Here is a 25,496-nt window from a genome sequence, read left to right as displayed (position 1 = left end):
TACAGCTTGCTTCAATTAAAATAAGCACTTTCAAAGTCTAGTTATTGAAATGGAGAAATTGTGCATGCCTCAGTCTCTCTTGTAAAGATAAAGTTGTTCTACTACCAAACTGCAGAAACATTGCCGTGAAATCTGTTAGGTCAATAATTTGGTTATTGCTCATCAGATTTTTGTAAGATGATAACCCTGATTTAGCCAAGGATCCAGTTCTGAAATCTGAATTTCTAACTGCAGAGGCCACTGAGAAAACTTGTGGAGAAAATTCTGGCCCGCAAAAATCACATCATTATCTCTGCTTTGTTACATCCATTTTAGCAATTCACAGTAACCTGGGCACATCATATATTAAACAAATCAGCCACCATTTCCCCACTGATCCTGCATTGTTCCTTAGTTAACTCTGCGTTTCTTCTTTTTGCCAGATAAATTTCACTTATCGCTTTTCGCCATTCTTTTAATGCCTTATTTGAAATCCAGACAGATATATTACAAAATAATGTTAATTTTGGCTAACAACATCATGTTAATTCCATTTATTCCACTTGACACAGACAGAAAGAGCTCAAAAGGAAGTCGGTGGGCTAGATCATCTACAATTTTATCAATTATAGGTTGACATTTATTTTAATCAAGCCCTCTTTATCTTGATATATTAATATTCCTAAACATCTGTTCTGCCTTTAGCAAGTTATACAGGGAGGCTGCAGTCTAGGAACACTTTCCTCACAGACTAAAATTGGATTGGTTTCTGAGTAGACCTGCTTAGGTCTGCTGTCCATGATACCTTGTTTTACTTTAGGCTCATGCACATTAAAAAAGTCTATCTTTCCACGATTAACCTTATAACCTGATAGCTTTTCATATCTCTGAGGTCCTTCTTTCAGTTCCTTGTTAGACCTTTCCAGGTCCATCATAAATATAATATCGGAGGCAAATAGATTAAGCTTATACTCATTATCTACCATATCATACAACATTTCTGACATTTTCATTTTGTTTTAAATATAAGGAAAGGAAAGGAAAGGAAAGGAAAGGAAAGGAAAGGAAAGGAAAGGAAAGGAAAGGAAAGGAAAGGAAAGGAAAGGAAAGGAAAGGAAAGGAAAGGAAAGGAAAGGTCCCCTGTGCAAGCACCAGTCATTTCCGATTCTGGGGTGACGTTGCTTTACGTTTTCACACCAGACTTTTTACGGGGTGGTTTGTCATTGCCTTCCCCAGTCATCTACACTTCCCCCCCCCCAGCAAGTTGGGTACTCATTTTACCGCCCTTGGAAGGATGGAAGGCTGAGTCAACCTCGAGCTGGCTACCTAAAAACCCAGCTCCCACAGGGGATCTAACTCAGGTAGTGAGCAGAGTTTAGGACTGCAGTACTGCAGCTTTAACACTCTGTGCCATGGGGCTCTTAATTTAAATATAAAGCAATCCCTAATTTCAGATACACTAGGGAAGCAATATTATTAAGAAGGCTAAGATATGGCTGCCAACCTCCACGTAACACTTGGAGATCTCCAGCTAGCAGGGGTCATTTCGTAGAAAAAAGAGATGCCGGAGCTCATTTGCATACTTAATTGGCATGTCAGTCAAGATTTATTGTGGCATTGAGCCATATACAGAAATATAAAATACTGGGAGCATATGAATGAATAAATAAATAAATAAATATATATATATATATATATATATATATATATATATATATATATATATATATATATATATATATATATATATATACACACACACACACACACACACACACACACACACACATGGGTCTTTTGCATGGATCTCAATTACATAAAAACTATATTTATTTTATTTATTTTAGTAAATTTCTATTCCACTTGTGGAGAAACGCCATTTTAGTCAATGTTGGTGCTTCATTGGGAGGGAAAACATGAAACTCCTAAGCAGGCTTTGGCCTAGCCTCCCTCCAACCCCCCCCCCTCCCTTCCAGAGCCAAACCAACAACTCTAGAAGAAGAAGAAGATGAAGAAGATATTGGATTTATATCCCGCCCTCCACTCCGAAGAGTCTCAGAGCGGCTCACAATCTCCTTTACCTTCCTCCCCCACAACAGACACCCTGTGAGGTGGGTGGGGCTGGAGAGGGCTCTCACAGCAGCTGCCCTTTCAAGGACAACCTCTGCCAGAGCTATGGCTGACCCAAGGCCATGCTAGCAGGTGCAAGTGGAGGAGTGGGGAATCAAACCCGGTTCTCCCAGATAAGAGTCCGCACACTTAACCACTACACCAAACTGGCTCTCCACTCTAGGGGGAAAGTCTCCTAGAGCGGCAGAAAGTTCTTTTGTTCTTGGCATGTGTTAGGCAGGAAGAGAAGGCAGTTCTCAGCTAGCACTCAACGGAGAAGGATGTGAGCCTGGGAGCTCCTGCCTGTCAGGCCCCAGGCAGTCAGACCAAGTAAGTCATCCCCAAGGCGGGGCAAGTTTAGACCAGGGACAGTAGAAAGCGTTTATAATCAACTTTTCTTTGTCATGCTGTTTGCTGTGCGGGTGCTGTGCTGTGCTACCTTTTTATATGCAACTGTTTTTGTTTTGTTCTTCTTTTCTTTTCTTTTTCTCTTTTGATTAAATATTTTTACTGTTTTAAATGTTGGCAATCCATCTCTGTACCACATAGATCCCCAACCGCCTTAGACCACGCTGTTTTAAGAAGGGGGCCCCGGGGAAGGGGGAAGGCATGCAGTTGGATAAGGTTCCAATCCTCCAGGGGTGCCCCAAAGAAGTGCTGAGGTCTCTGTGAAACCCAAGTACAGGGTGGCAGAGGACCTTGAGGCCTGGCCTCATAGCTGGAGAGGGGGATTGGGAGTCCTGTTCCTCTCAATCTGAACCCCTAGACTGAGCAGGTGGTGGCAGCGAGCCCAAGGGGCAGGAGGAGAAATAGCTCCCTCCAGGAGTTGGCGACTCCATAGGGAGCAGACGGGACCGGGTGAGAAGGCAGAATTGGGCCGGTTCCGTCACACCACTTATTCCCTGTAGGGCTCAGGGTGGAGTACAAAATATAATAAAAAAATAAAATACAATGAAAACATTTTAAAACAGACAACTCAACAGCACTCAGATTACCATGACATCACATATTGCCCATCCTAGCTGTCTCACATCATGATATCTCATAGGGATGGCAGTTTTTATTCCAATTCCTAGCACAGATGATAGTGCTGGCCAGGGAAGCCAACCAGATTAAGAATAGGACAATAAGCAGGATTTCAATTCTTCTAACCTGGCTGTAATTAGTTGTTGCTCAGTGGTAGACAGGTTTTTGTAAGCAGCCAGGAGGTCACCCTCCAAGTCAGGTTGGCCCACAGGGTTCTCACCCAAGAGGCGAGGAGACTCAACAGGTTCCGTCCAATTAATTAGGTCATTTGGCATAGCCTTGTTTGGTGGAGTGCTGTTTCCTTGGATAGCAACAGCAGGCTTAGAGGTGCTTTTGATGGTAGTTTCCCTTTGCCCAGACCAAGTGGCTTTGGACACTGATGGAAAAAGTGGAGCAACTGAGATGTTCTGGAAGAGTCTTACAGGGAAGACACCTTTAGAGCAAAGGGAAGATTTCCTAGTTAGGAGAAGCTGTGGAATTTTCGTGCTGCTGAAAGTTAGCAGGACCTTTAATGCCTGGTTGGTATTGTTCAATAGCTCTACTGATTCCAGGTCAACCTGCTTAGTTGCTAGAAGCGACTTAAGATGCCTTGACACCAGAAATTTGGAGTTCCAGGATGGAGTCTGGCCCCTGAAGCTGCAAATTGTTAAGCAAATTTTGCGTGGTTGTAATATCAGGTGCCATGCAGGATCTAGAGTTGCAGGCAGAGCAGGCAGCAGTTTTCTGAGAGGGGTAGGGCCGGAGGGAGGACACTAACGCACAAGGTCTCCCCCCATCTGCATCTATTCCTTGATTCTTGTGCAGATAAGTTAGATGGTCCAACTTGGAATGCAGAGAGGCTAAATTGCTCCACATAAGCTTCAAAGTTCTTGCTACAAGGGAGCAAAGGTCAGCTAACAAGCAATCAGAGTCTTTTGTGTTGTCAGTCACTCCGGAATTAATCTCGGGGAGGCTTGTAAGACATACCTTGTCCTTGGAATGATCAACACTATTACCGTTGTTGTTGATGATTGGACTGTTGGAGCCGACTACATTATCATTATCATTATCAGCCAAAACTTCAAAACGGTTGCGAATTGGAACCTGGGTGGAATAAAAGTCTCCAATTTTTAATTGCTTGGGAAGTGGGAGTGAATCTTCTGTATCCCTTGGGCGTTTGGAGACCCCCATGGTGGCTAGGCGTCTTTCTGCAAAGTTCCTGGGTATAGCCTCAACGGCAGCACTGCACACCGATTAAGAATAGACACCTGCAGCCTCAGCTAAAAGCCTGGCGGAACAGCTTTGTTTTACAGGCCCTATGGAAGGCTAATAAGCCAGGTAGGGCCTGGATCTCAATAGGGAGCTGATTCCACCAGGTTGGGGTCAGGACTGAAAAAGCCCTGCCCTAGTTGAGGCAAGGCAGGCGTCTCTTGGGCCGGGGATGGCCAACAGATGTTGGGAGGCCGAACGTAATGACCTCCTGGGCATATATGGAAAGAGGTATGTTGGTTCCAGGCTGCGTAAGACTTTAAATGTTAGCACTAGAACCTTGAAGCAGATCCAGTACTCGACGGGCAGCCAGTGCAGACTGCGGAGACCCGGCCAAATACCCACCTGTAAAGGTGGTGCAGTCAGCAGGCAAGCCGCCACATTCTGCACCCGCTGCAGTTTCCGGATCAGTCTCAAGGATAAGCCAATGTAGAGCGAGTTACAGTAGTCTAGTCTGGAAGTGACCGTTGCATGGATCATTGTAGCTAGGTCCTGGGGGGATAGATATGGTGTTAGCTTCCTGATCTGCCGAAGATAACAAAAGGCAGACCTGGCAACCATCATGATCTGGACCTCCATGGAAAGGGAGGCATACAAGGTCACTCCCAAGCTCCTCATCTTTTGGGCTGGCACCAATGTGGTACAGGAGCTCCGTTAAAAATCCAATTAAATAGGAGAGAGAAGATAACACCATAAATTATCATTACAGAATAAACCAACTTTTCCTGATGGTGTAACAAGCTACCCAAAATTTGGTCACAGATTCAGTAACAGACCAATTTTCATCAGCCAATAATCGATTACAATATTCCAAATCTGACTTACCTGCCATATCATATTATTGAGAGGGCAGTGGCGTTGCAGCTACAGAGGTTCCTAGATGACGCTTCCGTTCTTGACCCGTGCCAGTCTGGTTTCCGACCGGGCCATGGGACGGAGACGGTGCTGGTTGCCTTGGTGGATGACCTTCAGCGGCAACTGGATCGGGGCGGCGCCGCGGTACTGATGCTACTAGACCTGTTGGCGGCATTTGACACAGTCGACCATCAACTGCTAAAGCGCTGCCTCGCCGACATAGGGGTTGGGGGGTTGGCCTTGCAATGGCTTTCCTCCTTCCTCTCCGGTTGGGGACAAAGGGTGGCTATTGAGGGTGAGCGATCCCAGAGGCACACACTTGATTGTGGAGTGCCTCAGGGAGCAGTTCTCTCCCCAATGCTGTTTAACATTTATATGAGCCCCCTTGCCCAGATTGTCCGGAGGTTTGGGCTGGGTTGCCATCAATATGCAGATGACACCCAGCTCTATCTACTAATGGACGGCCAGCCCGGCTCCGCCCCGGGGAACCTAGATCGGGCCTTGCAGGCTGTAGCGACGTGGCTCAGATTGAGTGGGCTGAAGCTGAATCCAGCGAAGACAGAGGTCCTTTGTGTGAGTCGCGGCACCCTAGGAGGGGAAATAGCTCTCCCAACCTTCGAAGGCGCACCATTGAAATCAGCGCGCCAGGTAAAGAGTTTGGGTGTTTTACTGGAGCCTTCATTATCAATGGAGGCCCAGATAGCAGCCACTGCCAAGTCAGCATTCTTCCACCTGAAGCGGGCAAGGCAGTTGGCCCCCTTCCTGGAGCGTTGCGACCTCGCAACAGTGATCCATGCAACGGTCACCTCAAGATTGGACTACTGTAATGCCCTCTACTTGGGGCTACCTCTGTGCTGGACCCGGAAGCTGCAGCTGGTGCAGAACGCGTCGGCCAGGCTACTATTGGGGCTCTCGAAATGGGAGCACATACGGCCGGGGCTGCGCGGACTGCACTGGCTGCCAACTACCTACCGAGTCCAGTACAAAGTGTTGGTCATTACCTTTAAAGCCCTATATGGCCGAGGACCAGCCTACCTAAGGGACCATCTCTCCCCATATGAACCCCAGAGGGCACTGAGATCAAAGGGAAAAAATAAAATGACCATCCCCGGGCCGAGAGAGGTCAAGCTCCAAAACACCAGAGCACGGGCCTTTTCAGCTGCGGCTCCTGCACTGTGGAACCTGCTTCCGGAGGAAGTGTGGGCCCTGCGGAACCTTGACCAGTTCTGCAGGGCCTGCAAGACCGTCCTTTTCAGACAAGCTTACACTGATATCGACTGCTGAGTTGCTAGGGATAAAGGAACCGCCATCTATAATACTATTATGGAACTATTTAAACTGGCAGAACCAGCGCCAGAATATTTCTATTGCTGCCAGACACATTTAACTTAAATTATGTATTTTAATTCTATTAACGGGTTTTTATGTTTAATTTTTAATTGTTAAATTTAAAGTTTTACCTATTTATGTAAATGTATGAAGAAGAAGAAGAAGAAGAAGAAGAAGAAGAAGAAGAAGAAGAAGAAGAAGAAGAAGATGATATTGGATTTATATCCCGCCCTCCACTCCGAAGTGTCTCAGAGCGGCTCACAATCTCCTTTACCTTCCTCCCCCACAACAGACACCCTGTGAGGTGGGTGGGGCTGGAGAGGGCTCTCACAGCAGCTGCCCTTTCAAGGACAACTCCTGCCAGAGCTATGGCTGACCCAAGGCCATTCCAGCAGGTGCAAGTGGAGGAGTGGGGAATCAAACCCGGTTCTCCCAGATAAGAGTCTGCACACTTAACCACTACACCAAATGTTGTTAGCTGCCCTGAGCTGCCTAGGCGGGGAGGGCGGGATACAAATAAAATCTATTATTATTATTATTATTATTATCTCCTACTAGGGGTGTGATATACTTATCTTGAACTATTTTGTACCAGTTACACCTAAGTAACATATGTGCAATGGTTTCTAGTTCCCCAGAGTTATATTGACATGTTCTCTGTTCCCTAGGGGCTCTTTTGACTTAATTGGCATATGCCACACATCTCTGACATCACTGGAAGGTGTACTGAATTATATCAGCTCAGCATCTACCTTAAAAGGCTTCATGAATTATCATTGTCATAATAAAACCTTACTCCCATCCTACTTTTTAAATTACTTTCTCCTATGTGGCCACAGGGGCATAATGAAAATTTCCATCTGTCTGCTTTCTATGTTTTGGTCATTTCCTCAATTTTTGAGGTGGAAAATATTGGAAAGTTTGTCAAATCTTAGTGTTCAGCAAAATTCCCACAGGGGATTTGAACGATGGAGCCCAGAAGCAAGTATTGGAGGGGGGGTAGGAAAGAAGGAGCACAATAAAATCTAGAGGTTCCAGAGCTCCACTTCTTGACCAAAATGAGGCCTGCCTACCAGTACAACTTGATCTCCAGACTACACTGATCAGCTCCCCTGGAGAAAATGGCTGCTTTGGAAGGTGGGCTAGATGCTATTATACCCTGCTGTGGTCCCTCCCAACCCCAAGCCATATCCTAACAGAGTGGCCAGGCTACAGCTGGCAACAACCAGGAGGACATGTCACTTGCAGTTTTTACTAGAAGCAGGGGTGGAATTCTAGCATGAGCTCCTTTGCTTATTAGGCCGCAGCCCCTAATGTAGCCAATCCTCGAAGAGCTTACAAGACTCTTTTTTGTAAGCTCTTGGAGGATTGGCTACATCAGGGGTGTGTGGCCTAATATACAAAGGAGCTCCTGCCAGAATTCCACCCCTGACCAGAACCAACATAAACATGCCAGCCCATGCAACACTAGTGTGTGCCCCTTCCCCCATTTTTAAGGCAGGAGGCCTGGCATCCCCATTTCCGTATCAGCATGTTAGAAATTTCTAGATAGTTCCTATAAGAAAGCAGGTCATATCAAGACAGCTTTCAGGTCATATCAAGACAGCTTTCAGAGTTAGGAAAATTGATTGTACCTTGAAAAACCCCGTATTTTCTAAAACAGATCTCTTGATTTATAGCCAAACCATACATCTCCCAAACTGCATGGAAAAAGGACAGAAATATATTAAGTTAATATATGGTACTTTGTGTGGTCTAAAAGGTTCATTGTTTTTTATTTAACTTCTAAAATGACCTACTAATGTCATCTAGTGTAGGGATCCCCAACCCCCAGGCCATGGACCAGTACAGGTCCGTGGCCTGTTAGCAACCAGGCGATGAGTTGTATAATTATTTCATTATATATTGCAATATAGTAACAACAATAAGAAGAAGACATTGGATTTATATTCTGCCCTCCACTCTGAATTTCAGAGTCTCAGAGCGGGTTACAATCTCCTTTACCTTCCTCCCCAACAGACACCTTGTGAGGTGGGTGGGGCTGAGAGAGCTCTCCCCAGAAGCTGTTCTTTCAAGGACAGCTCTGTGAGAGCTATGGCTGACCCAAGGCCATTCCAGCAGCTGTAAGTGGAGGGGTGGGAAATCAAACCCGGTTCTCCCAGATAAGAGTCTGCACACTTAACCACCACACCAAACTAATAGAAATTTGTGCACAATTGTATTATCCCAAAACCATCACACGCACACACACCTGTCCCTGGAAAAATTGTCTTCCACAAAACCGATCCTTGGTGCCAAAAAGCTTGGGGACCTCTGACATAGTGTCATGGAAACTAGCTGAAACACTTAAAGCAGTTTTCAGGCAAATGTTAGTATTCCAGGAAGGGGGGGAGGTGGAAATAAGATTTGTACCACACATGGTTGAGCGGCTCTAAACCATAACTGTTTCACGAAATAGTTATAGATTCTATAGTAGAAATCTTCTGTATTAGAAACATCCAATGTATTTACTAGAAATATTTTTTATTAGCAGCTGAGCTCATCAGAGTTTTCAAGCTAACATTACTTGGATAGGATGGTTTCAGATGCAGCCATGTCAGGCTGGAGTAAACCACTTTGATTCCAGTCCAGTAGCATCTTACCAACAACAACATTTTTTGGGTATAAGCTTTTGAGAGTCAAAGCTTTGTAATCTGATGGAGGCAACTGTAATTCTTGATAGCATATACCTCTAAAACCTTGCTGGTCACCATAAATTAGGTTGGCTAGGTTGGCTTAGGTTGAGTGGGCTGAAGTTGAACCCGACGAAGACAGAGGTCCTTTGTGTGGGTCGCGGCACTCTGGGAAGAGAAATTCCTCTCCCAGGTTTTTTTTTTTTTTTTACCATTTAAACATTTTATTGAGGCATAAAAGTAGCTTACAATCCATAACACAAGGAGTTTACCGTCAATATTAACAGAAATAACCTCGTAAGCTTAATAAACAAAATATAGAACAAGAACAACATTAAAAACAAAATACAAACTGAAAGTAATAGTAATTATAGTTACTATAACACAGTATTTTAAAATAAAATAAGATCAGGGAAAGGAAAAAGGGGGATATAATACACTTTAAATAACTTGAAATTAACTTGTTAAAAGAATTTTATAGCAAAAGGAAATCCTTATACATTTTGTTTTTAGAATAAGAGTTAGCATAAAATGGGTCGGTGTCGAGCTTTTCTAGAATGGGAAGCCAAGTTGCCAGATATTTAGCGTAGGCTTGGTATGGGTCTTTGTGGTCTATGGCTGCCTGAATTTTATCCATTACAATGTGTTCCCAGACTTTAAGTAGCCAGTTGTCAAGTGTCAAATTCAATGAGTTCTTCCAGGACTGCGCAATCGTGGTTTTAGCAGCTGTCAGGAGTTTAACTATCAAGGATTTTTTAGAAGATGAAAGACGGGTATCAGACCAATGATTGAGAAGTATCCTTGTTGGGTCATCTGGGATCAAGACCCCAGTTAGGGAGGAGAGATGGGCACAAATTGAGGTCCAGAATGGTCTGATTTTGGGGCAGTCCCACCAGCAGTGAAAGTAAGAGGCTTTGAGCCCACAGTTTCTCCAGCAGTCTGAAGAACCTAATTGGGTCATATGGGAGAACTGGTTAGGAGTAAGGTACCAACGTGCTATCAATTTAAAGTTTTGTTGAGATATATTTATAATAGTAGATTGTAGGGCATCACTAGCCCATATAGAGTCCCATTGGTCGGGAGAAAGGATGATGCCACAGTCTTTATGCCATTGAGTAGTGTAAGAGGGGGGGTGTGGTGGGGGGTGGGCTCCCTCTGGGAATCCTACCCCCCCAGGGAAAGTGCATGCGCAATACATAGCCTCTCCTCTCCCGGTGTGGTGAACGCCGCGTGGTCACTGTCTGGCTATGCCTGGCAGATGGTCACTGCAATGGCCTCTCCTGCATTACTGCATCCGTAGCAACACCTTCTCGCTGGTCCCCCCCGTTTTCACAGAGTTTGCTACGTCATGGTGCGACCGAAGTGTCCGGCGGTATAACCGGATGGGCAGGCTGGGCCCACCAACCTCGTCAGCCTAAGAGAAGGAAAACTCTAACATCAAACCCGGGCAGATAGAGCTCGTTAATGTAACACCTACCACCTGGAGGACTCACTGCCGGCGTCCCGGCTTACTGGGCCATGGCAGATGACCCCCAGGTGAAAGGGTGGAGCCAGTACCGCGCACACTGCGCTTCACCTAAAAAATTCCTCTGCGCAGGCCTGAAGGGCATATCCACACACACAACCCACAACGCATCAAGTCCTGCAGCGATAGGCAAGGGGCGAAACGGCAGGTGGAAGGTGCCACTGGAAGCCGCAGTCCGGATCCTGCATGTAGGCGGTTCAGGATATTGGTCGCCTGATGCTAACCCGGAGACGAAAGCATCTTTCGGCAGCACCCTGAACGACCAAGCAGCCTTATCTAGGGACAGCACTGCTTGCTCCACACGGAGAGGGGCCTAGAAAAGGTGGCCTAAACAAAGCTCGTCTCCCCCACCCCAGTTGGCTAGCCGTGGTCAACGGGCATCCTTACTTGCGGTCGAAAAATAACAACAAAGAAAAGGCATGCACCTGCCTCACAAAGTGTGCAAAGACTAAAGCTTGCATGTTGGAACATCAGAACCATGCTTGACACAGTAGGCAGTGGTCGCCCTGAACGACGCTCTGCTCTAGTTGCCCACGAACTTCTCAGGTTGAATATCGACATAGCAGCTCTCAGTGAGGTCCGTTTCCCTGAGGAAGGTAGTCTTCAAGAACACGGTGCTGGCTATACCCTCTACTGGTCGGGTAAGTCAAAGGCTGAGAGCCGCCTTTCTGGCGTTGGCTTCATGGTCAGGAACTCCATTGCCTCCAAACTCGAAAACCTTCCAACAGGTCACTCAGATCGCATCATGTCCATGCGCCTCCCACTTCAAAACAAGCAGCATGCAACACTCTTCAGTGTGTATGCCCCAACCCTTCAAGCAGATCCTGCAGAAAAGAACAAGTTCTATGCTGATCTACGCAACCTTGTACGGAAGACCCCTACAGAGGACAAGGTGATCATCCTTGGCGACTTCAATGCCAGAGTAGGTAAAGACTCGGAAGCCTGGAAAGGAGCACTTGGCAAACACGGCATTGGCAACTGCAATGACAACGGGCGCCTCCTGCTAGAATTCTGCATGGAGCACCAGCTCACCATCACCAACACTATCTTCCAGCAGAAGAACAGTCTGAAGACAACCTGGATGCACCCACGGTCCAAGCACTGGCACCTTATCGACTACATTCTGGTGCGCCAGAGAGACCTTCGAGATGTCTTACACACCCGAGTAATGCCCAGCGCAGAATGTCATACGGATCATCGTCTTGTACGCTGCAATCTCTGTCTTCACTTTAAACCCACACCCAGGAGAGGAGGTATCCCTCGGAGGAAGTTTCAGGTTGGCAGCCTCCAGTCAGCCGAAGTTAAAGCTGCCTTCCAGGCAAAACTCCAGTCAAGAATTGAGGACCTCAGTTGCCCCACAGACCCTTCTGCAGAAGCACTCTGGGAACACCTAAAAACTACCGTCCTGCAGATCTCTGAAGAAGTCCTCGGGTTCTCCACAAGGAAGAACAAGGACTGGTTTGATGAGAACAATCAAGAGATCCAAGAATTACTGGCAAAAAAGAGATCTGCCTACCAAGCACATCTTGCTCAGCCCTCCTGTCCTGGGAAAAAAGCAACCTTTCGCGCTGCATGTAGCAACCTCCAGCGCAAGCTTCGAGACATTCAGAACGAGTGGTGGACCAAGCTTGCAGAGAGAACCCAGCTGTGTGCAGACACTGGTGATTTAAGAGGGTTCTACGAAGCCCTGAAGGCAGTATATGGTCCATCATATCAGGCTCAGAGTCCCTTGCATAGTGCAGACGGCCAAGTGCTCCTCACAGACAAGGCATCCATATTGAACCGGTGGTCGGAGTATTTTCAGGTTCTCTTCAGTGCCAACCGCGTAGTTCAAGATTCAGCAATCCACCTCACCCCACTTCAACCGGTGAAAACAGAGTTGGATGAGATCCCCACCCTAGAAGAGACTGTTAAAGCCATCAAGCAACTGAAAAGTGGCAAGGCAGCAGGAGTTGATGGAATTCCACCAGAGATCTGGAAGCATGGGGGCACAGTACTACATAGCTCACTTCACAAAGTACTTGTCACCTGCTGGGAACAAGGCAAATTACCACAGGACTTTCGCGATGCAATCATCATCACCCTATACAAGAACAAAGGGGAAAAGTCAGACTGCTCCAACTACCGGGGGATAACCCTGCTCTCCATCGCAGGCAAAATCCTTGCCAGAATACTCCTGAACAGACTGGTGCCCACCATTGCAGAAGAACTCCTCCCAGAGAGCCAGTGTGGCTTCAGAGCTAACAGGAGCACCACCGACATGGTATTTGTTCTCAGGCAGCTCCAAGAGAAATGCAGGGAACAGAACAAGGCTCTGTATGTGACTTTTGTCGACCTTACCAAAGCTTTCGATACCGTTAGCAGGAAAGGCCTTTGGCAAATCTTGGAACGTTTAGGATGTCCCCCAAGGTTCCTCAGCATGATCATCCAGCTACACGAAGACCAGCGAGGCCAAGTCAGACACTGCAACGACCTCTCGGAGCCCTTCCCAATAGGCACAGGTGTAAAGCAAGGCTGCGTTCTCGCGCCAACTCTCTTTACGATCTTCTTTAGCATGATGCTTCAAAGAGCCGCAGTAGATCTAGATGATGACGATGGTGTCTACATCCGCTATCGCACCGATGGCAGCCTGTTCAACCTGAGGCGACTAAAGGCACACTCCAAGACAATGGAAAAACTCATCCGAGAGCTACTGTTTGCTGATGATGCTGCACTCGTCTCCCACTCGGTATCAGCTCTGCAGCATATGACGTCCTGCTTTGCAGAGGCTGCCAAGCTATTCGGCCTAGAAGTTAGTCTGAAGAAGACAGAAGTTCTCCACCAGCCTGCACCCCAGGAAGATTATCACCCTCCCTGCATCACTGTGGGTGAATCAGTTCTGAAGACAGTCCAGCAGTTCAGCTACCTGGGGTGCATCATCTCCTCAGATGCCAAGATCGACAAGGAGATTGACAACAGGCTGGCAAAGGCAAACCGTGCATTTGGCCGACTGCACAAAAGAGTGTGGAGCAACAAGCATCTGAAAAAAGGCACAAAGATCAATGTTTACAAAGCGGTTGTGATGACAACCCTCATCTATGGCTCCGAATCGTGGGTTTTATACCGTCATCACCTGCGACTCCTTGAGCGCTTTCATCAGCGCTGCCTTCGCACCATCCTCAACATCCACTGGAGTGACTTTGTGACCAACACTGAAGTCCTCAAGCGGGCAGAGGTTACCAGCATCGAGGCACTGCTGTTGAAGACGCAGCTACGCTGGGCAGGGCATATTTCTAGGATGGAAAACCACCGCCTTCCCAAGATTGCCCTGTATGGCGAACTCTCCACCGGCCATCGAAATAGAGGGGCACCAAAGAAGAGGTACAAGGACTCCTTGAAGAAATCCCTTAGCACCTGTCACATCAACCATCACCAGTGGTCTGACCTAGCCTCAGATCGCAAAGCATGGAGGCACACCATCCACCAGGCTGTCTCTTCCTTTGAGAACGCACGCATAGCTGGTCTTGAGGACAAAAGGAGATTGAGGAAGAATCGCACTGCTACAGGGCCAACCCTAAATCAGACTTTTCCCTGCAGCCGCTGTGGCCGGACCTGCCTGTCCCACATTGGTCTTGTCAGCCACCAGCGAGCCTGCAGCAAACGTGGACTATTGCACCCTTCTTAAATCTTCGTTCGCGAAGCCAAGCCGAGAGAGAGTGTAAGAGGGTAAGGTTGCTTCGAGTTTAGACAATAGGATTCGATACAGCCGTGAAATGAGACTTTTAGGCGTTCTTTCTTCGTGAAAATGAAGAACTAGATGTTCGTAGTCAGATGAAGGGCGAGAAAATGAAGAGATCACTTTAGGGTCCTGAAGAAAGTGCCTGATTTGAAAGTATTCAAACCAAGGTGCTGGCTTAGTCAAAACTTGGTCTAGGTCATTTTTGGGTAGAAGTTGTTTAGAGGATGAAAGAAGATTAAAGAAAAAAACTTTTGAGGAGTCTCTCCAGACCTTGAAAGAAAAGGGTAATTGGGCGGGGAGGAAATGTTTTTGTCCTATAAAAGATGAGATAGTAGAGAGTCCTGGAGCCAGAAAATGACGCTCCGAATCCCATACTGACAAGAGCGCCCTGAGGAATGGGTTTATGAATTGCCACGGTGGGCGTTCATTTTTCTTGAGCCATAGTAGTTCGTAGTATTTCAGTGGAGTAAAGTGAGCTTCCTCTATGGGCGTCCATGGTGGCGGGGGATGTTGGTACAATATTTTGATCATCTGGGATAAAATGGTAGCTTTGTAGTACTTTGCAATGTCAGGAACTGCTAGGCCACCTTTTTGCCTTGATCGACATAAAGTTGAAACTTTGATTCTAGGCTTTTTATATTTCCAGATAAAGGAGGTCAGTATTTGTTGCCAGGATTTTAAGATAGGCTGAGAGATCTCAATAGGAAGAGCCCGAAAAAGATATAAAAACTTGGGAAAAATAAAGGATTTAATTACATGGATTCTTTCCATCCAGGATAGTTGCAACTTATCCCATTGCTTTAGCGTGGTAGTAATCTCAGAAGCCGTGGCCGTGTAGTTAGTTTTTAATAGGCCAGCTATATTTAAGGGGATTTTCAGCCCCAAATAGGGCCAGGAATCAGAGACCCAATGAAAGGGGTAGTTTGCAACTATGTCTTTTTTAGAAGTATCGGAAATTTTAATCGGATAGAGAATTGATTTCGAGTGGTTAACTGTAAGACCTGAAAGTTTGCTATAATCAGACAGAAGAGAGGAGACGGCTTTAATAGACTGTAGTGGATTTGTAATATATAAGACTATATCGTCGGCAAATAAACTTATTTTAAAAGTAGAATTTTGGACAGAGATGCCAGAAATCTCTGAAGAAAGCCGTATCAAATTTGCAAAGGGCTCTATGACAATGGCGAATAGCAATGGTGATAGGGGGCACCCTTGACGAGTCCCTCTTTCCAGGACAAGTGAAGGGGACTGTTGACCATTGATTTGTATAAACGCGGATGGACAGGAATACAAAGAATCTATAACCGTTCTGAACCTAGATCCGAAACCCATGTGATGTAAGACTTTTTTAAGGAAGAGAGGTTCTACACTGTCGAAGGCCTTCTCTATATCTAAGGCAAGAATGCAGGAGTCGTATGGCTGAAAAGTGCAATATTGAATTAAGTTAATTGTTTGTCTAGTATTGTCCGTGATATCACGATTCGGAATAAAACCTGATTGGTTGGTGTGAATATAGAGCCCTATGATTGTGTTCAATCTAGCAGTCAAAATAGAAGTAAATATTTTATAATCATTATTTAGTAAAGAAATGGGGCGGTAAGATTTAACATTTAATGGGTCTTTGTCTTTTTTGGGAATCATAACTATTTTCGCCTGGGACCAGGAGGGAGGCATACAGCCGGAGTCCAGAACAAGATTGCAAACAGTGGTAAGGTGAGGTACCAGGGAAAGATTGAATTTTTTATAAAATTCTGAAGGTAGCCCATCTCTACCTGGGGTTTTATTGATTTTGGAGGCCTTAATGGCGTCAGCGACTTCAAGAGAAGAAATCGGAGAATCTAAAAAGGCTTGGTGTTCGTGGGAGAGTTGGGTAATGATCTTCTGGTTTTGAAAAAAGTGGTCTATTAGGTGAGAAGGAGGGTTGGACGAGGTATATAGCTGTTGGAAAAACTGATGGAAGGTGTCCAAGATTTTTTTATTTGATGAGTGTATTTTGCCAGAGTTGTCTCTAAGACATTTAATCTGTCTCTCACCTAGCTCTTTCCTGAGTTTCCATGAAAGTAGCTTCAACGAACGGGGGTGGTTATACCAGTATTTTTGTTTCACGAATAGTAGATTTTTTCGAATACTGGATGTTTCCAATAAATCTAGTTTCTGTCTTTTGAGAACAAGTTTTTGGTAAACTTTATTAGAGCAAGTTTGCTTGTGTTTTTGTTCCAAGTGTTTAATATTGTCTAAAATAAGCTGTTTCAGTTCTAATTTTCTTTTTTTGTAGGCCGAATGCAGGGAGATACACTTGCCTCGCAGAACAGCTTTCATTGCGTCCCACACAATTTCTTGGGAAACCCCACAATCCAAATTGTTTTTGAAATAAAGATTGATCTCTTGCTCTAATTGTGTACAAAATTCTTGGTTCAGAAGGAGTGATGTATTTAATGTCCAATTGAATGAAGGCCTGTCCTGAGAACCAATATGCAGTGTGCACTCCAACCAAGCGTGGTCGGAAAGTGTCCTGAGGCCAATGTTGGTGTGTGAAACTTGGTTCAATAAGGAGGGAGAAATAAGAAAATAATCAATCCTTGTAAAGGTATTGTGTAATGCCGAAAAGTAGGTGTAGTCCTTAACCCCCGGGTTATGCAGTCTCCAAACATCACATAGGTTAAAATTATGAAGGACAGATTGCATAGGTGCTGGGAAAGAAGTCGGGGAAGAGTATGGCTTAAATGATCTGTCCCACTTGGGGTCTATGATTTGGTTGAAGTCCCCCCCTATAATGACTGCCCCTTCTTGGAAAAGGGCAAGTTTAGAGAGCGTGTCTTTTATAAAGGTAATTTGTGAGGAATTAGGAGCATATAGAGAAACCAGAGTGAAAGGAGAGTCATTAAGTGTACCTTTTATGAAGATATAGCGTCCTTGGGAATCGACTTCTTGAGCCGACAAAACAAACCGGGTATTTTTTGAAAGTAGGATGGCGACTCCACGTGATTTAGAAGAACCAGGAGCTACATACTGTGTATGGAACCACTTAGATCGAAGTATGGTGGAGCTTGCCAACTTAATATGGGTTTCTTGTAGGAAAAGAAGATCAGGTTGTAGTTTGGTCAAGGCAGAAGAAAGCCGCTTGGCTTTAATAATGTTGTTAAGGCCTCTGCAGTTGAGAGAAATTAACTTTAAGTCAGACATAATTTAGATACATTAAAGTAAAAAAAAAACATTGTTAAGATCCATATAACGCCTGTAAAACCCGGACTGGGGCTCTGTATAACAATGATGAGAAAAAGTAGAAGAAACAGGTAACAATGGCCAGGTTTCCCTTGTTCTCACAACACAGAATAAACAAAGAGAGAACATTGGGGTGGAAGTACCAGGATTAGTGACCTGACTGCAAAAATCTAGGTTCACAACAGCAACCATATTTGTCTGAACCAAATTGAACAAACACAAACCACATTTCAATATAAATGTAAAAATTTCCGAAAACCCAAACACCGCTAAAGGAATCCACTGAGTTCGAGGGCCATGGCCAGAGTATACCAAAACATACCAGTGCTGGTCAAAAAGCACCGTCTGAAAAAGGCCATAGATAAACACCAGTAAAAGGTACCTTTTCCCCTTGAAAAAACAAATCAACAATATTAACAACATAAATCTTACTAAACTGTTCATTGTTTCCAACCAGGAAACAATGCAACTTTACTCAGTATATAAGAAATATACAATCTAATATGGAGGGAGCAAAAAGAAGGAACATCCCGGCTGTTCCCTTAACAATGTGACATAATAGGAGGAAAGAAAAAACCCCGCTTTCTTGAACCAGAACAAGATGGCATGGGTAGTGCAAATACAAATGTTCAGTAGCAGGAGATGGAAGTAGCAGGAGGTGAACTGAACGTCCATGGAGAAGTCAGCGTCGTCTTCTTGGCTTGAAAGAAAACGGTGGGTTGGTTGAACGAGATGAAGTAGCCCCACTTGAGTCAGGAGATGAAGGAGAGTCAATGTTTAGTTGTTTAAGAAGATCACAGCCGGAGGTGAAATCAGAAGCTGTTAGCCAAAGGCCCTGGTGAACAACCAGTATCTGGATAGGAGAAGCCCAGCGGAAGCGTATTTTGTGTTCAAATAGTGAGTTTAGAATCGGCTTCATTTCTTTCCTATGCTGCAAGGTTTCCGGTGAAAGATCAGCTAGAACCAGGATCTTTTTGCCCTTGTAGAGTAGACCCTCTTCAGATCGGGCTCTCTGTAAAATCAGGGTTCTGGTCCTGGAGTCTGGAACCGTGGCAAGTATGTCTCTTGAAAAGTCTTTTGACTTGGGCTGTAATGCCCCCAGACGGTAGGCAGAATCAATGAGAGAGGCGACGCCATCTTGGAGGTGGAGGGCTGAAGCAAGCCATGAGGCAATGAAGGTTTTTACCTCCTGGTTCTCTTCCACCTGTTCTGGCAGGCCTCTAAATTTCAGGTTAGCAGCCCTTAATCTGTTATCCAGGTAAAGCACCTTCTCATGGAGCCATAGGTCTGAGCTTTGCAGGGCTTGTACAGCCTCGTGGGCCACCGTAGCCATTTCCAGCGCTGAGTCTGCAGTTTGAGTGACTGCTGAAAGCGTTTCATTAATTTTTTTTAGTTCTAATTGCAAGGGGGTAATAGCTTTGCTGATCTTCTCCCCCATTGTGACCCCTATTGAGTCCTCCAAGCGTGAAATCGCCACTTGAAATGTCTGGGTTGTTAATAAAGAGCCCTCTTCCTGAGCAGGGCCTGGGGAAGAGCTGGAAGCCATTTCAGAGTGAGGTAAGGGCCCGGGGCTTGTTGGAAGAAAGTTTAGTACCTGCTGCGTCGGTGCAGCTTTCGCAGGAGTTTTCTTGGCTGCCTTGGTGTTCCCTGCAGTTCGTTTGCCCATGCCAGGTGAAAGAAATAGTTGGAAGCGGGAGCGGGAGAAGCAGGAAGGGACTGTGAGCCGGGAGCCACCGCTTCAAGCGTCCGCCATCTTCCACGTCGCCACCGAGATCCTCTCCCAGTTTTTGACGGTGTGCCGCTGAAAGTGGCGCATCGAGTCAGGAGCTTGGGAGTGTTATTGGAGCCTTCACTATCAATGGAGGCCCAAATAGCAGCCACTGCCAAGTTGGCGTTTTTCATCTGAAGTGGGCAAGGAAGTTGGCTCCCTTCCTAGAGCGTCGGGACCTAGCAACAGTGATCCATGCAACGGTCACCTCAAGATTGGATTATTGTAATGCCCTCTACATGGGGCTGCCTCTGTGCCGAACACGGAAGCTGCAGCTGGTGCAGAACGCGGTGGCTAGGCTGTTATTAGGGCTCCCAAAATGGGAGCACATACAGCCGAAGCTGCGCGGGCTGCACTGGCTGCCAGTTGTATACTGGGTTTGTTACAAAGTGCTGGTTATTACCTTTAAAGCCCTATATGGTCGAGGATCTGCCTACCTGAAGGACCGTCTCTCCCCATATGAACCCCAGAGAGCACTGAGGTCAGCTGAGAAGAACCAGCTGACTATCCCCGGGCCGAAGGAGGCAAAATTAAAGAACACCCGTACACGAGCCTTCTCCATTGCAGCTCCACACTCATGGAACCAGCTCCCGGAAGAAGTGTGGGCCCTGCGGAGCCTTGAACAGTTCCGCAGAGCCTGCAAGACCTTCCTTTTTAAGATGGCCTTTACCTGACTGAACGACTGATGATTCGCCTTAAGTGAGTCCGTCAAAGTATTTACACCTAATAGAGTAGCACTAGGAATGTTAATTTTAATTGGAATGTTTTTAAGTGACTGATTTTAAAACCTGTTGTATAATTTATTGTATGGATTGAGATGTTGTTAGCCCCTGCTTCGGCAGGGAGGGTGGGATATAAAAAAATAAAATATTATTATAAATCAGTCATGACTTGATTCTATTATTGATATTGAATTATGATATGATGGATGATTCCAAAAAATTATGAACCTACCTAAGGTTCTGTGAGGAGGCCCAAAGCGCAGAGTGGTAAAGCTGCAGTACTACTCATGACCTGTTCGATCCCGGTGGAAGGTGGGTTCTGGTAGCTGGCTCATAAGAACATAAGAGAAGCCATGTTGGATCAGGCCAATGGCCCATCCAGTCCAACACTCTGTGTCACACAGTGGCCAAACAACCCAAGTGCCATCAAGAGGTCCACCAATAGGGCTAGAAGCCCTTCCACTGTGCACCCCCCAAGCACAAGAATACAGAACATCACTGCCCCAGACACAGAGTAACAATAATAAGTTGTGGCTAATAGCCACTGATGGACCTCTGCTCCATATGCTTATCCATTCCCCTCTTGAAGCTGTCTATGCTTACAAGGACATAAGATTCAAGGTTGACTCAGACTTCCATTCTTCTGAGGTCGGTAAAATGAGTATCCAGCTTGCTGGGGGGGAAATGTAGATGACTGGACAAGACAATGGCAAACCACCCTGTTAAAAGTCTACCGTAAAAACATCATGATGCGATTGTCACCCCAGAGTCAGAAATGACTAGTGCTTGCACAGGGTTATACTTTTACCTTTTTAAGGTTCTGTGAGAAAGAAGGTCAGACACTGGGCTCCTATTTTATTCTACACAGTGGCAGCAGCTGTTAGAATATTTTCTTCCTAAGATCTATGATACGTTATTTTAAAATGTATCTTGCAGATATCTTTAATTTGTACTGCATAATAATTAATTTCTAAATGTACGTGAATTTGTTGCTCCAATTTTTTTTTAAAAAAGGAACTGGGAACTGGGAACATCTGTCACTCATTCTAACTTTAGGCATTCGCATACAAGCGGTAAGAGGTGTTCCATTTGGATGCAGGGTTTTTTCGCCGAGGGTCCATATTTAGAACAACACACAAATGCTCGCCGTGAACAAGTAGGTAGTGGAGGATGTCACAGGAGCTATTTTCAGCTGGATTTGCCATCTGACCAGCCAGCTTGCACCTCCACATCCATTGCCAACTTCTTATTCCATATATCTTTCCAGGGAGCATATGGTAGATGGTATTACTCAGCTAACAGATGTGGCTTTACGATGCCTACAGTCTCTACCGTGCATTCCAAAGACGAGCCACTAGTATATAAATGAAGGTTGGTAAGTACTTGATAAGGTCATTATCATGGCTATTTTCATTATCCATGACACCAAACTGGTGGACCTAGAGAACCTAGAGCTATATATCTGATGAAGGCCACATTTTTATGCGTTGAAGAGTGTTAGATTGGCTGTTAAGACCATCTGATTTACTGCTGTTTTTAAGGGTCCTCCACTGTGCGAGCAGGATGGGTAACTTGGCAGTCCCTTTCATTAATATCCCATAATGGAGAATTTATGATGCCACCATTGACTCGCGGAGGCATATTTTACATCTCTGCATAGTAAGTTAAAAAGCCGGATAGTCGTGAGTTCAGTGCTGGAGAATAATAATAATAATAATATAAAAATATTTCATTGCAACTGCACGAGCGTGGAATATGCTAGAAGGAGCCAGCGTTCAAGACCGGGGAGGGGGGTGGTCAACAACCAAAATTCAAAGAGGATCCGAAGAAGGAGGAGAAGGAGAAGATTGTTGATGATGACGACGATGATAGATTTATGTCCCACCATGAATTTCAGAGCCTCAGAGCAGCTCACAATCTCCTTTATCTTCCTCCCCCACAACAGACAACCAGTGAGGTAGGTGGGGCTGAGAGAGCTCTCCCAGAAGCTGTCCTTTCAAGGACACCTCTGTGAGAGCTATGTCTGACCCCAAGGCCATTCCAGCAGCTGCAAGTGGAAGAGTGTGGACCTGGTAAAGTAATAAGGTTCAATTGTCTGCTTGGAAGTATGTGAGGGGGAACTCCTTGGGTCTGTCAGAGGTAGGGCTTTGCTTGTTTTTGATGGTCTGAAACAGTTTGAGAATGTCCTAGCTATGCATCTAACCCCAAATTTCCACCTGTTCTGAAAATGCCTAGCAATTTCGATAACCCTTTCAGTGATGTCCAAGTATGTTTTGTGTATAAAAACAGCCAAGAAACCCACACCACCTAAAATAATATTCAGTGATAAGTTATGCCTTGATCTGGGTACCCCAAGCTAGCCCAGTCTCTTCAGATTTGGCTGCAAAGTGAGGTCGGCCCTGGTTAGTACTTGGATGGGAGATCACCGAAGAAGTCCAGGGTTGCTATGCAGAAGCAGGTGATGGCAAACCACCTCTGAATGTCTCTTACCTTGAAAACCCCCAAAGCAGGGCTTTTTGGGGGGGGGGGGGAATGCACAGGAACACAGTTCCGGCTGTCTTGGCATCAGAGGGTGTAGCCTAATATGCAAATGAGTTCCTGCTGGGCTTTTTCTACAAAAAGCCCCATGTGAAATAATGGAGACATTGGGGTGTAGCCCAATATGCAAATGAGTTCCTGCTGGGGTTTTCTACAAAAAAAGCCTTGCCTAAAAGATCGCCATGAGTTAGCTGTGACCTGATGTGGAGGAACGCCATCTTAGTTAATGTTGGTGCTTCGTTGGAAGGGAACATTAAACTACTAAAGCAGGCTTTGGCCTAGCCTCCCTTCATCCCCTCCTCCCTTCCAGAGTTAAACCAGCGCCTCTAGGGGGAAAGCCTCCTAGAGGGGCAGGAAGTTCTTTTGTTTTATTTATTCGAGTTAGGCGGGAAAAGGCCAGTTCTCAGATGGTGCTCAGGAAGAGAGGTTGCCAGCCTGTGGGCTCCTGCCTGTGGGACCCCAGGCAGTCATTCACAAGGTAGGGCAAGTTTACACCAGGGACGAGGGGATGCGTTTAAACTCACCTTTTATTTGCCCTTCTTGTTGCTGATCAGGTGCTGTGCTAAACTGTTACATATAACTGTTTTTGTTTTTATTTTTTTCTCTCTTCTTATTAAACATTTTTTTTACTGTTTTGAATGCTGGCAGTCAAACTCTGTACCACATAGATCCCCAACCGCGTTAGACCATGCTGCTTTATGAAGGGGGCCCCGGGGAAGGGGGAAGGCATGCAGTTGGATAAGGTGCCAATCCTCCAGGGGTTCCCCGAAAAAGTGCTGTGGTCTCTGTGATACCCAAGTACAGGGTGGCAGAGGACCTTGAGGCCTGGCCTCATAGCTGGAGAGGGGGATTGGGAGTCCTGTTCCTCTCAATCTGAACCCCTAGACTGAGCAGGTGGTGGCAGTGAGCCCAAGTGGCCGGAGGAGAAATAGCTCCCTCCAGAAGTTGGCGACTCAGTAGGGAGTTGACGGGACCGGGTCTGAAGACAGAATCGGGCCGGTTCCGTCACACCTGACAACACTGCCAATAAATTATAGTTTAATATTATGTCTCTGAAACCAAACTTGCTTTCTGATGGTTTCCAGAGGGCTGTTCGCACTGTTTAATTAAAGCAATTTTCTAACCTATACCAAATATTACATTCTTGCGCAGACTTCAGCAGTGCATTTTTATTTATTTATTTGATTTATGGTCTGCCCTCCCCTGCAAGCAGACTCAGGGTGGGTTACAGCATAAATAACAGTAAAATAGCAATCTAAAGCCACATCCAAAGGAGCCCAGACTAAAAACAGATGGCTAGCCGATAATAATAATCCATTGTGCCACTTGTATTGAAGACCAGGTGGGCGGAGATCCGGTTACTGTTGATAGGGATGACTGCCATCTGTACCATGAGGTGATTTAAGGGCTGTTTGGGCAAGGCCCCCCAAAATACATGGACACCTGCTAGTTAGCCAAAAGCCTGGCAGAACTTTTACAGGCCCTGTGGAACTGTAATAAGTCCCACAGGGCCCTGACCTCAGTTCATATGCATATACCCATCTTTCTAATCTGCAGGTTGTATTTATTTGTTTCATTATATCCCACCTTTCTCTCCAGTGAGGACCTGTAGTGGCATACATGATTCTCTTCTTCTCCACATATTCCTCACAACAACCCTATGAAGTTGGTTGGGCTGAGAATGTGCGACTGCCCAAGGTCATCCAGTGTGTCAAGATCGACTAAGAACGACTTAAAACTGGGGGATCATGGCCTAAGCAATAGGCCCTGTTAAAATCTTAATGGATCCACTGCTACTAATGTTCTACCTTAGTTGCTCCCCTTCCCCCCTTTTCTTATTTTGATTTGTAATTGGTGTGAAGGAACTAGCCGGCACTTCTCAGGGCCTGAGGTGGGAGGAAGCCTTGCATAACAATTCAAGAGCATTTGCTAGCTATTGTCTGAGGAAGTATCTAGTAGTTGTGTGTGAATGTTTCCCCCTGTAACCCCCCCCCCGTAGGAATGTTTTGAAGTGTACCTTAAAACCCATGTATCACTGTATTGGTTTCATTCTTAGCAAGCTAGAGGCTTGCGCCAGAGTACCAGTTATCAATAAATGGGAACTTAGTATCAACTTTGACTCATTCTTGAATCCATCGACTTGACATTTTGCTAAGAATCAACTTTGAAGCTTAACCACTCTGGCCACTTTGTAGCAAATGGCTGAAAAGATACCAGAAGGTGGTGAGCTTCCTGATACTAAAGAAGGGCCATCCATTCCCTGGCACATTTTGGATGCCCGGAGAGTAGCAGCGTCTCCTCCACAGTTACAGCAGCTGCCTGTCACCCAGAGGCAGTGGCAGCCCCAGACCTCCACCAGTACAATGGATGAGGCCCTGGCAAGACACGAAGTCATCCTAACCCGGCACCTGTGGAGGATGCGGATGGCGAACACCGAAGGGCCCAGTCCGGGACCCATGGAGCCGGAGGAGATGGACACCATGGTGGTGGTCCCGCTACATGAAGAGGGCCCGGAGCCAGACGAGGGAGAGCTAGGCGCAGCAGCGCCCAAGGACGAGGAGGACGAAAAAGCCAGGGAGTTTCGAGCTATGGTCCGCAACGAAGTGGAGAGGGTGGTCAAGGGCCTGAAGGTGGAGATGCAGGCCATGACCAACCGCATGGCAGGAGAGATCACCAGCGAGATCTCTTGCTCTCTAGGGCTGCCCGGGCCTAGAAGGGCGACTCAAACCCCCTTGATCTGGCAGCAACCAGCACCCGCGATCCCTGTGCCAGCGGCCCTGGCCAT

The sequence above is a fragment of the Heteronotia binoei genome, chromosome 3, assembly GCF_032191835.1.
Source record: "Heteronotia binoei isolate CCM8104 ecotype False Entrance Well chromosome 3, APGP_CSIRO_Hbin_v1, whole genome shotgun sequence".
Taxonomy (NCBI): domain Eukaryota; kingdom Metazoa; phylum Chordata; class Lepidosauria; order Squamata; family Gekkonidae; genus Heteronotia; species Heteronotia binoei.
Note: the sequence above shows the minus strand (reverse complement) of the source record.